Source organism: Pleurodeles waltl, chromosome 3_1 (assembly GCF_031143425.1).
Source record: "Pleurodeles waltl isolate 20211129_DDA chromosome 3_1, aPleWal1.hap1.20221129, whole genome shotgun sequence".
NCBI lineage: Eukaryota > Metazoa > Chordata > Amphibia > Caudata > Salamandridae > Pleurodeles > Pleurodeles waltl.
Genome location: NC_090440.1, coordinates 1,842,343,651 through 1,842,356,625, shown reverse-complemented (window position 1 = coordinate 1,842,356,625; position 12,975 = coordinate 1,842,343,651). Strand labels below are relative to the sequence as shown.

The following is a 12,975-nucleotide window of genomic DNA, read 5'->3' as shown; positions in this document are numbered from 1 at the left end:
GCCACATCAAAACATCAGGCAAAACATGGGGGCTAACCATGTCAAAAGAGACCTTATCTCACACCCCCCTTAGTATATCTAGCTCAGTACACAATACAAATACCAACTGCATTCTAAACACATACTAACTTTACTTATATTCCTAAACAAATATATTTCTTTGGTATTTTTTTACAATTATTTTTTCTTATCCTACACACAAAACATTAACCCCCACCACCCACTTACAAGCCTACCATATTAAGAACACACTAAAAAACTACTATTGAAAAACTACTTAATTATATAAACCTTATCTAAACTAAACCTATACTATACCCTATCAATATGCTCATTTAAAACATAAGAAATTCAACAATAATAATAACTGTGGGGGGGATGTGGCCAAGATGGCAGCATAGTAGAGTGCGATCTACACTTTTCGACTGCCCAAACTGCACATGCTGCAAAACCTGAGGCATCAAATAGCCCACTTCGCTGCTCGACAATGGGATGCTGTCCCAGATGGCTGGGGACCATATAGGAATGGTGTAGCGGGGTGACCGATGTCCCCCACCTCCCTAGCTGCGATAGTGAGACACAAGATCGGCACAGCCTGTGGCTCCCACAGCCAAACAAAAGTTGCAGCGTGGGCGAGAGCCCTCAAACCCGCCCTTAGACCTGCTGATGTGCATGGAATGTCTGGGGCAGGAGGGGACCACGCACAGCCCAAACATAGCACTAGAGATGCGGATCAGGCCAGGGCCCTGTTGTGGAGACAAGACTGGGGCTCATGCCCTAGGCCCAGACAGTGCTGAATTAGCCAACCCCCGGGCTTATCTCTGGTGCGACTGCACTTTTCCTTGGAGCTTGCTGATTCAGGGGGTGATGGGTGGGTATGCAGACACAGTTGAGCCAGCTTGCCAACCTCCTTGGCTACTGAGGCCTAGCGTAGCATCACCCGCTACGCCACTGCTACTACCCCCAGAGCGTGAGTGCCTCTAAGAGGTAAAGGACCACCCTGGGATATCACAAGACCTCCAGGGACACTCTGCTGCCTCCTGGGACCACAGGTCAGGCTCCCAGGTCCTTAACTGCACTGCTCCTGAGGATGCCCTGCGGCCTCTGATTGAGCCTGTTGAGACCACAAGGATCCCTGCAGAGGGGCCCAATTCTGACAATGACCCTCGGGCCCCCTGCGCTGCATTCAGATAAGTGCCTTCTATAAGGGAAACAGAGACGCACATCACCAATAGAGCTGGGAGGGTCCCCTGAAAGGGTCACTTATTTTGGACCCACCTCCACCACACCAGCATGGCAATGGACTGTGAGCACACTGAAAAGTCTAGCCCCCACAACACCAAGCAGACCCTACCAAAATCATCATTTGGGGGGAAGCGGGATCTGAATGCCCACTACCATTGTCCATTGTCAGGCTCATCACCCATACACAACAGTCGTCCTCACATGCAACCCCTGGAAAGAATCCACTACCCCTGACTGCCCCATATTTCCTCTTATCTGCGTGAATGCAAGGACAAAGCTGAGGACTGCTCTACCACCAGGGTCCTGAAGGGCGCCTAAGAGGCAGGAGAGCAGTTAGTATTGTCTCCGCCACCCGTCAAATGTTGGAACCCAACACCCCAGGACTAGATTGAGAGGAGTTTGGACCCCCTGCCCTCCCTCTGGGGCCTTCAGCCTTCTCAAAGCCCAGTGCATCTACAAGCCATTGACCACACAGAAGCTGACTAACAACGTTGTGTCTCCAGAATATTCTCCCAGTGGGCAGAGGAGGTTCTGCACCTGCATGAACAACAAGACACCATATAGGCCCACAGGGAAGATCTTGAGAATAGGTCCCATTGTAACAATATCCATATAAGGGGGTCTCTTCAGGTGCAGAAGTATCAGACATTAATGGGTACACCCTAGCACTCTTCTGCTCAATCCTGTACTGGGAGGATGACAAATATTTACAACTAGATTGGGTACACAGGGCTGACCCTTGGGAAGGACTTGCTCTAGATCACCAGACTTCCTCGTACATGAACACAATTTCCATATCAAAGAGGACATTTTGAAAATGGCTAAGGCCAAACAGCCTATCTGCTTCAGGGACCACTCCCTCAGCATCTTTCAGGACTGAACCCTGCTCGCTCAACAATGACGCAGGAAACTCAGACTTATTATGGAATTCCTGTTCTCCCATGAAATTACATATGGGTGAGGACATCCCTTTCAATCAATCTTTCACTGGGAAGGCCAACTTCATCAAGTCAAGAATCAGCAGAACACACACCAAGTACTGGGCCTGGTGGTTGACCCCCCCTGTTTATACAATGCAATCTTACAGCCCAGACCTCAGCAATAAGGAAATCGGGCTGCCGGCTGAACCAAAAGCGACCAACCCCTGAGGAAAAAGCGCCCAGAACGACAAGCAATTTTGGATAGGCTGATCCCAGATACTAACAATCTCATCCCATTATCTGCATTCCCCTAATGTCCACATGCGATAATAACTTACAGGCTCAGGCCGCCCCAGATAATCAGGTGTGTGGCAGTGGTGGACTCTTTTGACAACTGCCCCTGTAGTGAACTGCTTTGAGCTGCAGGACTACGCCCATGACGTAGTAACTTTTCCCCACTGCAGGACTCAGTTTAATTAGTAACATGTTTGAATCTGTTAATATAGATTTCACTCCTCCACAATACCTGATCTTCCACTATAGCAGCCAAGCCTACCACAAGCAGTGCCACAGCAAAGGTCTTACCAGGGCACTCCCTGATCTTCCACACTGTCAGTGCCCCATGGCACACTCTTATCCCTCATGCCCACTTAGAACTTAAAATAATAAACCTCAATGTGCAAGGCCTAAATAATCCTACTAAATGTGCTGCACTACTTTCACTACTGAAGTGCTTGGAAAGCAGTTTATGTATCTTACAAGAGACCCATCTGCTTGCCAAAGATACATACTGTTTCCAAGGGACTTCCGGGGGAGATTCTGTGTAAACTGGCAGACGTCAAGGGACGCCTCCTGGCCTATTGACCATAGGTGGAGAATTTCCACTTTACCTTAGCAACCATCTATGCCCCAAACGAACACCAAGAAAGATTTATCACAGACACTTTAGCCCCTGTTCTCTGCAATCTCAGACATTGGAATTCTAATAGGGGGTGATTTGAATTTAGCAAAGGACAACTAACTTGACAGATCTTGCCAACGGTCTGACCAGACTGGAGCTATTTTATACGCAGGTCTTCAATGGTTGAAGGACTGTGGTCTGACTGACACATGGTGAAACTCACAGGATTACACTTTCTACTCAGCTGCTTGATAAACCTATGCTTGCAAAGATCTTTTTACAACTGATATGCGATACCTGGATTGAATCTAGGTTACTGTGTGACAACGCTCCCCTAACTCTGACTGCACACTTTGACACAACTCAATATAGGACCTTACCCTGGAGGCTGAGAAAAAAACTGCTCCACTCGATCATCTATGTCGAGTCAATGTGCTGAGCCATTACAGACTATCTTAGCTGCAACAAAGACACATCGCCACTCTCCTCCATTTGGGAAGCGCTAAAGCTTGTCATAACGGGAGAATTTATTGTAATCCTGAGAAAAAAACTTGCTAATAAACAAAACAATGACTGGAATGGACACTGCTAGAATGAGAAATGATAGACAAATGCACTGGGGTTCCAAGACTATGGCAGGAACTGGAGAGAACGTGTTTGCAACTCAACCAACATGATCCTGACAAAGCTGAGTATGCGATAGCCTGATTGAAACATAAGTTCTACATGGGGAGCAATCATTGTGGTCGGATGCTGGCACATAGGCTGCACGCCTGCACCCAAACCACCTCCATACCTATTTTCCGGCCATCTCCGACCGAAGAAGTGCTTTCAGACCCGCAAGTAGCAGCCACCTTACATTAATTTTATTGCACCCGTTTACACAGTCCCTGAGGGTGACCCCATAGAATACACAAACTATTTGACCTTGTGCAACCTTACCCCCCCACCACCCAAGGAAGCGTACTCCCTGGAGAAACCCATACCCATAGAGGAGGTCATATCGGCCATAGCTCGGTTGAAACCTGGAAAAGCTGCATACACTGATGGCTTCTCCTCCCATTTTTACAAGGCCTTCTTGCCGGAATTGTTGCCCCTCCTTACAAGACTCTTTAACTCCTTTGCCGACACAGACTCCCTCATGGAACCCATGGCACTGCTGCTGCTTGTCATCCTGAGTAAGGTTTGCCGCAGGGGTCTTCTGTGCACTGACCTGCTTCATGTTCCCCATATTCTAATCACCTTTGCCTTCGCATATGCGACCCATTAGCAATATCCATGGGCAGTCTTACGGACATGGACATTACATGCCAGTTGAAGGTCAATGCTTTTGGACATGTCTGCTGTCATGTTATCTAAGGAGTAAATGTAAACAAATATTAGCTCAAGTTGCAAATTTACAGGACATTTACCAAATTTGTATGATATTGACATGCAGTCCTAAGTGCCAGTCCACACCTACACCAAATCTTGAGATACATATATGTACAATATACCTTCAGTAAAATTATATCTCCTAAAACAATAGGCCAAACTGACCCAAGTGATGCAGGTGTAGGTGTGTAGTATATCTATTTAGTTGCAATATAATAATATGCATATCAGTCACACCAGTGATTCACAATAATTCAGATGTTTCAATGACAAAACCTAGACAAGCCCCAGATATGTTCACTTTTGGTGTTGGTCTTGCATCATGAAATGGGGCAAAGTGTTGGCAAAACCTGCGTGAGAGATGTTAAGGTAAGCTAGTCCAGTTTCTGCAACTGCATTTCATAAGTAATCTGGAGTTACGCAAGGCAGCACACATTGCTTACTTGCCTTACTCTGCATCAGGGATCCAGTCTATAGATTTTGAAATCTTCCTCAATTTAGCATGATTTATGAACGTGGAGAGGTTACATACTGCTTCATGTATACTTTACATTTTTACCTTTTCTGTACACTCATTCTCCCAGGAGTGCATTCATCAACACACAAAGAAAAAGTCAAACGTCTCTCAGAAGTGTGTGTATACAACCAGGAATACTCATCTGGCTAAGAACTATGTTGCATACAGTGCAGGGCACCTTGTACCATGATGCAAGGATGCCTGTGTTAGTGCTAGCCAGGCAAAGGTACACCACCAGTAGGAAAGCACAGTAATGTGCTGTATCCTGGTATCACTGTGCATTCCTGCATTTTAACTTTTACAAAGTGCATCAACTTGGCTTTACACCTTGCACTGTATGGCTACTTCACAGAAATGCTACATAGGGGATGTACTGACCATGCGGCTGCCATTGATATGCCAATCCATGTGAATATATATTTTTTTTATATGCAGAACATGTGCCAGATGATGGATAATGTTGCAAATGTGTTGCATCTATAAATATGCAAAAGTTGCCACAGCTGCACATTGCATAATTTCAGTGGCCCTGCCTAAATTGACACTACCTTTGCATTAGCACGCATTCATCAGGGCAGGTTATTGGTCATTAGTGATCCCAAACTGGGGAAATGACTTCTTGCCATTACTTGCCCCCATGAGTGCTTGCTCCATAAAATGCAAGACAGATTTTATGCCAGGTGTGCTGCTTAGTGAGACCCTTTGATACTTTCTGCACTTGGTCTCACTCTCTGGTGTGTGTGTCACAAGGCATCCCCACATTGCAGCTATATTTAGCATTTTAATTTTAGAATGACTAACATAGCAACATTACTACATGTTGATGGTATATAAATACATACCTACAGGGTATCCAGCCTCCATAAGCAACAGATCCACACCTGCCTCACAGGCTTACCCATTCGCAAAACAGTCCGGTCTTCTTCAAACACCTGGGCTATGTGCCACTGCATCCTTTCTCATCTGTCTTTTTGATCCTTTGGGATGGTAGTCTTGGCTCACCCTATTCTGGGAAGCCAACATCTGTGGCAGGAAGTGCATCACCACCCATTTCAAGCCACCAGCCTCTCGAAATAATAAGACCCCTTAAACAATAAAGTTGGCCTAAATTACAAAAGCCCCAAAAAGGACAAACACCTGACAATACAAAGACAAATACAATTACAATTTACAACACAAAGACACAAAAAGTACACAATATAGGGAAAACAGGTACAGACCAGACACCGACTACATCACAAACAGCAAAAACCTCCACAAAACAATCTTTCTACTCCAACAACAACCAACTCCAATCAACAGACATTAACAGAAGGTGAAAATAACTTTCACACTTCCTAGTATGCAGCCTGCCACACCCTTTGCAAAATTTCCCGAGTGTAACCAGCACACTTTCAACATTTTTCAGAAAAATTGCTATGCAAATGTACATTGCCTAATGTACTGCGCAGATGCACTTATGCAGCTATGTTAAGGCCCATGCAATGGCGATGATGTGTCAGTTTCAAACCGTGCAACAGGGGCGATGCACTGGTTCCGACCCATGCAACAGAGTCAATGGGCAAAAAAGGCGTGGCTTCGACTGGAAGACTCCTTAAACCAACTTCCATGAGTCTAGGACTGGGGCAGCACCACTTGGAATGGCCAACTGACATACAGTAGAGTTCAGGTGCTGAAGCCGGGTGGTTAGAAGTCTTTAATGTCCCTGTGAATTCATAACAGGAGGCCAGGCAGATTGTCCTTTGGGTCCAAGTGATGCATGTGCAGACCTTATCACCCAACTAGGTGAACAGCAGGCAGCAGAGCAGCACAGTGAGCATGACTCCAGAGCTGATTGCCCCACATCAATTTTCATATGCATTACCACGGTATGCCCCTTGGATGTCAGCCACAGTCAAATCTGCATTAAAATGTTGATCATGGACCCTATGCCCCACTCTTCTAAGTTTCCTGTTCAGCCCAATCTCTAACTTTCTGCAATGTGTTAAGCCCCCTTCCTTGTGATGTATCATGGATGTAACACAAGCTCAGGGAAGCACTGGCTGTCCTATTCTGCAGTGTATGTCCAATCCAGCTAACAGCTCTGCCGGACTGTCATACCCCATCTGGTGGAATTCCTCAAATCATCATGTTTCCCCCAGGCACCAATGTCTTACCCACAAAGGAAACCAAGGTGATCCATGTTATACAGAGGGGCAGGCACTAAAGCACTCACTCTGCAGTCACAGCACATTCAGTGACCAGTATGGTAATCCACATGTATCATACTACCACCAGCATACTGATTTGCAGCACATACACTCTGTGCACATTGTTCAGCACTACAGTCCCTTTGTACTGTGCTAGAGTTTGTAACTTTGAACATACACTACCTGCAAAGACACACATTAACCACGTACACACTGTTCTACATTTCAAGCTATCTCCCTCATTACAACCCTGGTGGTAAATGATGCCGACTGCCGTGCTGACAGCCACCAACATACCGTGACAGCGGCAGTATACCGTTGTGGGTATTATGACCTACGCAGAGAAATCCACCACTATACAGACACCATCACAAGTCCACCAGCCCAAAGGTCAGTGATAAATTGGCGGTACCAAAACCCACACTGTTACGCCAACAGAAATACGCCCACAGCATCATGACCCACGAATCACCATGGCGGTCATTCAATCGCGGTAAACCATTGGCAGAACACACCGCCACACTCAAAATACACACACACTAACAAAACTACACCACATTAGACAATTCAAACTATACACACACTATAGACACACATACACACACCACACAATCAATCCAATATAAAACACCCACCCACATTACCCACAACCCCTTACAAAAAAAATATTGCCAACTGAGAGAGAGACAGTCCAGGAGCACCCACTGAATCAGTGCCACATAACACCATCACCCATACACCATCCTCGCACCTCACAGCACACACCCCAACATATCACCCCACACACCCTCACACACACCATTCACACTACACTCATGGCACCACAAAGACACCCCAGGTCCTCTGAAGAGGAGCTAAGGGTCATGGTGGAGCAAATCATCCGCGTAGACCCACAGCTATTCGGATCACAGGTACAGCAGATATCCATTGCAAGGAAGATGGAGCTATGGCGGAGAGTCGTGGACAGGGTCAATGCCATGGGACATCACCCCAGAACAAGGGATGACATCAGGAAGAGGTGGAACGACCTACGGGGGAAGGTGTGTTCTGTGATAGCAAGACACCAGGTAGCCGTACAGAGGACTGGTGGTGGACCCTCACCTCCTCCCTCACAACTAACAAAATGGGAGGAGCAGGTCTTGGTGATCATGCATCCTGAGGGCCTCGTAGGAGTAGCAGGAGGACTGGACTCTGGTAAGTCAAATCTTTAGTACTATATCCCCCACCCTACCTGCATGCCATCACAAACTCCTACCCCTGCCCTCACCCCATCACTCCACCACCTCACATATACCCCACTATCACAACCCACCTATCCCAATACCAAGCCCTGCATGCAACATCAGTGCATGGACACCCATCACAGACCTGCATGGTTACCCATCACCACAGCATGCACACTAGTGACAATCACTTAGCCAAACCAATAACATCTCACACAGCCCAAACGTGCCTTGCTAATAACAATAATAGATGGAAACATATCCATGTACAAGTTTGCACACGCAAATACAATAACACTGCATTTACATCCCCAAAGGACCCCCACTCAACGTCACCGGAGAGGAGGTGCCACCAACATCCAGTCCCCCCACAGAAGAGGCCCACAGTGATGACAGCAGCTCTGCACGCCTGGATAACGATGACCAACCTGGTCCATCAGGGACCTCTGGACAGTCAGTTACCCTGCCACAGTCCCATACCACGACAGAGCCTCCCCTCTCAGGAAACACCAGCATAGCATCAACCCAGTGGGCCCATCCCTCTGCCCCCAGGACCCGTCAATCAGCAGTGTGTCCACCACTACAGGGACCCCAGGCAACCCCACAGCCCCAAGACAATCAGAGACCTGGGGTCAGAGGCAGTGGGCACACGGTTCAGGTGACAGAGGCACAGGACAACAGGGAATCTGGGAGGACTGCTGTGTGACAGGGGGAGGACAGGACCAGGTATCCCACTCTCCACGAGGCACTTGCAGGGATCCTGGGAACATACCACAATTCCCAGGATACCTTGGGCCAGATACTGTAGAAGTTGAGGAGACCCAGTGGCTGCAGGAGGGACAGTACCTGGGGATCAGGGAGGACACATCCACACCATCCTGGTCACCATTGCTGGGGTGCTGGCTGACATGGCCAACACCATGAGGGAGGCAGAGGCACTCCAATGGGCCCCTGACACTGGACACACCGAATAACAGCCCTCCACCTCTGCCGGTGCAAGTGGACAGGAGGCCCCGCACAGGGCCACCAGCACCCCACCCCATGCAGAAGGAGAACCACCCCGCAAACAGTCCCTGCGATCCAGGCAGAAGCCAGAGAACATTGCCAAGACCCCCGCCAGGAAATAAGACTCTACTGAATGTCACCCTTGTGTCCCACTCTGTCACCCTGTTCACCTTGTACTGCCATTGCTCCCCTTCCTACGCCCCCTTGGACAATGCACCTGTGATACAAATAGACTGGACTCTATTCTTGACGTTCCTCCATCACCCCAGCCCATTGCACATCCCCCTCTACTAATTAGCACTTAAATAAACACCAATGGAACACACACAAGTATGGAGTCTGTCAAATGATTGAAATATGTATAAGTGTAACAAGCTGTAAACATTGCAATTCATATGTACAGTTATATATACATAGGTATGACCTGTAGTGGGCAGCAGTAAACACACCAGGAGCCAGAGTGGGGCACAGAGATCTGAAAATAGAGATGCCAAAGTGTACAGTAAGTGGCCATAGACAGAGGGAAATCAGGCTGCCATGTACAATGTCTAACACAAAACTGCAAGGGAAAGTGAAGTTACAGTGTCTAACCTGTGTGTCACTGAAGTACTGCAGAATTATATTGGTTCTGTTGTCCACATCTTCCTCTGCCTCCTCTTCCTCACTTTCCACAGGCTCCATCGCTGCCACAAGACCATATCCAGGCACATCCTCCTGTAGAAAAGGCACCTGGCATCTCAAGGACAGGTTGTGCAACATTCAACTTGCAATGATGATCTGGCGCACCTTCTTGGGTGAGTAGTACAGGGATCCATCTGTCAGATGGAGGCACCGGAATATGGCCTTCAGGAGGCCAAAGGTTCTCTCAATTATCCTCCTTGTTCGCCCATGTGCCTCATTGTAACGTTCCTCTGCCCTTGTCCTGGCATTCCTCAATGGGGTCAGTAGCCATGAGAGGTTCGGGTAACCAGAGTCACCTGCAAATATTGAGGGATACCTGTTAGACACACACTCACCCGTTAGGGACAATCCCATACCCATATACCTACATCAACTGGGTGGGGACCATGGGTTCACCTATTAGCCACACCCGGTGCCTCTGGAGTTGAGACATCACAAATGGAATTCTGCTATTCCAAAGATAAAGGCATATGCATAGAGCCAGGATTCTTGGCATTCACATGGGAGATGTACTGGCCGCCAAACACACCATCTGCTCATTCAGAGAGTGACAGCTTTTTCTATTCCTGAACACTTGTTAATTTCTCCAGGGAGCGACATGTGTACCATCAATTGCATCAATGATGTTGGGGATATGTCCCAGGGCAGAAAAGTCAGACTTCACTGTGGCCAAATCCTCCACCTGGGGGAATACGATGTAGCTGCACATGTGTTTCAGCAGGGCAGACAACACTCTGGTCAACACGTTGGAGAACACTGGCTGAGACATCCCTGATGCCATGGCCACTGTTGCTTGGAAGGAACTACTTGCCAGGAAATGGAGCACTGACAGGACCTGCACTAGACGGGGGATACCTGTGGGCTGGCAGATAGCTGAAATCAGGTCTGGCTCCAATTGGGCACATAGTTCTTGGATTGTGGCCCTATCAGGTCTGTAGGTAAGGATAATGTGTCTGTCCTCCATTGTCGCCAGGTCCACCAGGGGTGTGTACACAGGGGAATGGCTCCATCTCCTATTCATCCTCAGCGGTTGAACTCTAGGGTGGAAAACGGTGAGCAGAGGGTCTTATTCACACATATGTGAAATTAAAAATGCATTTGTCCCTTTATAGAAACTGCATGTGAATACGAAAGACAGTTGATGTGCCAATGTCTGCTGTGACGCAGTTAGGTGACATGGCCTGTGCTCCCCTGAAATGGCGGCTGCCTGACCTGTGAGGAGAGACAAATGGAAATTAGGTAATTCCGCTGGCATTGTGCGCCGTTGCGGTCGGCGGTCGATGACCGCAGCGCAAATTCGCATTGGTTATCATTGAGCCCTATGGGTTCCAGGAGCCAATGGCGATGTACGCCGGCGGTGACGGTACGTACCGCCACGGACGTGACCGCCATTTACTATCTGTTCACTCACTTGCTACCTGACCTTCAACAGGAGAGGGCCTACACTGCAAGTACTGCTGTGGCCTGTGATGGAAGTGACAATGGCTCGAGTGTCAGGGGAAAGGGTCCCCGCCTTCACTTCGGAGGAGTTGGAGAGACTGGTGGATGGGGTCCTACCCAAGTACACTTTACTCTATGGTCCCCCAGACAAACAAGTGAGTACACTGTGAGCATGATGTGTGGGCCATGAATGTATGGATTGCTGTGTGTGTAAACCTTGTGTGGTGGGGCTGAGGGGTCCTGGGCAGAGTGCTGCATGTCTGGTGATCAATGTCTGTGTGTAAGGGGATGGGAGGGATATTGTGGGCTATTAGTGTAACAGTACGGACGGTATGACTAATCCCTTTTTTCTATGCATATTTTCCTGCAGGTCAGCACCCATCAGAAAAGGGGTATTTGGAGTGCCATTGCCAAGGATGTGCGGACCCTGGGGGTCTTTGACAGGCGGAGCACCCACTGCCACAAATGGTGGGAGGACCTGCGCCGCTGGGCAAGGAAGATGGTGGAGGCCCAGCTGGGGCTGGCCTGCCAACAAGAAAAGGGTTCCCATTGTATCCTGGCCCCCCTGATGTTCCTCATCCTGGCGGTGGCCCATCCGGAGTTGGATAGGAGCTTAAAGGCATCACAGCAGCCACAAGGGGGTGAGTACAGATTCTGAATGATGACTTTGCGCCAGTCAAGGTTGTACCTGTGTGGGGGATGTGGGCTGTGGGTGCCCGTAGCCCAGGGCGAACTGGCAGGGTAGGTCCCTCTTTGGGCAGGCTCTGAAGCACTCCAACCCCAATAGTGTTAGTGGGAATCTACTACGGGGCAGGATCCTGTTGGTTTCAGGTGTACAGCCAATGACGTTTGACAATGTACCCCATGGGCTGGTGACTAGCTTTGTAACTGGAAGTGCATGGCCTAGTGCATAGGGCTGATCCCTGTGTGTTGTGTATGCCAACAGTAGTGTTGTTGCTGGCATTGACCAAGTGTATCCTCTGTCTCTCCCCCCCTTCTTGTTTTGTCACCCTGTCCTTGTGAGCATTAGCATCATCTGGCGGAGGAGCAGAGGCACCGGTGACGGAGGGAGCTGCATCCCACATGGGCCTGGAGGCCGAATCCACCGACAGTGAGGGCACCAGTGGGACGGAGGGCGAGGGGAGCACCACGACGGAGACAGGAGGGGACACTAGAGATGGTGACTCCTCCTCCGATGGAAGCTCCCTGGGGGTGATGGACACCTCTGTGCATACCCCAACAACAGGTACAGCCGCCACCCCCGAACCAGCACCGCCCTCCCAGCAGCCCCTCAGCGTGTTTCCCGTGCCCGCTCACCCAGGAGGGTGGGCATCTCCTTCGCCGCAGGCACCTCAGGTCCTGCCCCAGCCAGTCCTGCTGCCCTCAGTGAGGTGGCTATTGACCTCTTGAGATCCCTCACTGTTGGGCAGTCAACCATACTGAATACCATCCAGGGTATCGAAAGGCATTTCCAACAAAC

The 12,975-nt window shown here is 48.8% G+C and overlaps 1 long non-coding RNA gene across 4 annotated transcripts in view; it reads right to left on the bottom strand.

Annotated features, from left to right (window-relative positions):
- Nucleotides 1–12,975, bottom strand: part of LOC138285675 (uncharacterized) — a 251,710-nt gene that overhangs the window by 67,509 nt on the left and 171,226 nt on the right. Inside the window, exon 6 of one of the 4 annotated variants that reach the window (XR_011201630.1) lies at nt 3,999–4,421. The exons of the other annotated variants lie outside the window; for them this stretch is intronic. This is a non-coding gene — a long non-coding RNA (uncharacterized lncRNA). Of the gene's footprint in view, nt 1–3,998; nt 4,422–12,975 lie in introns of those variants that run through there. 4 annotated transcript variants of the gene reach the window in all.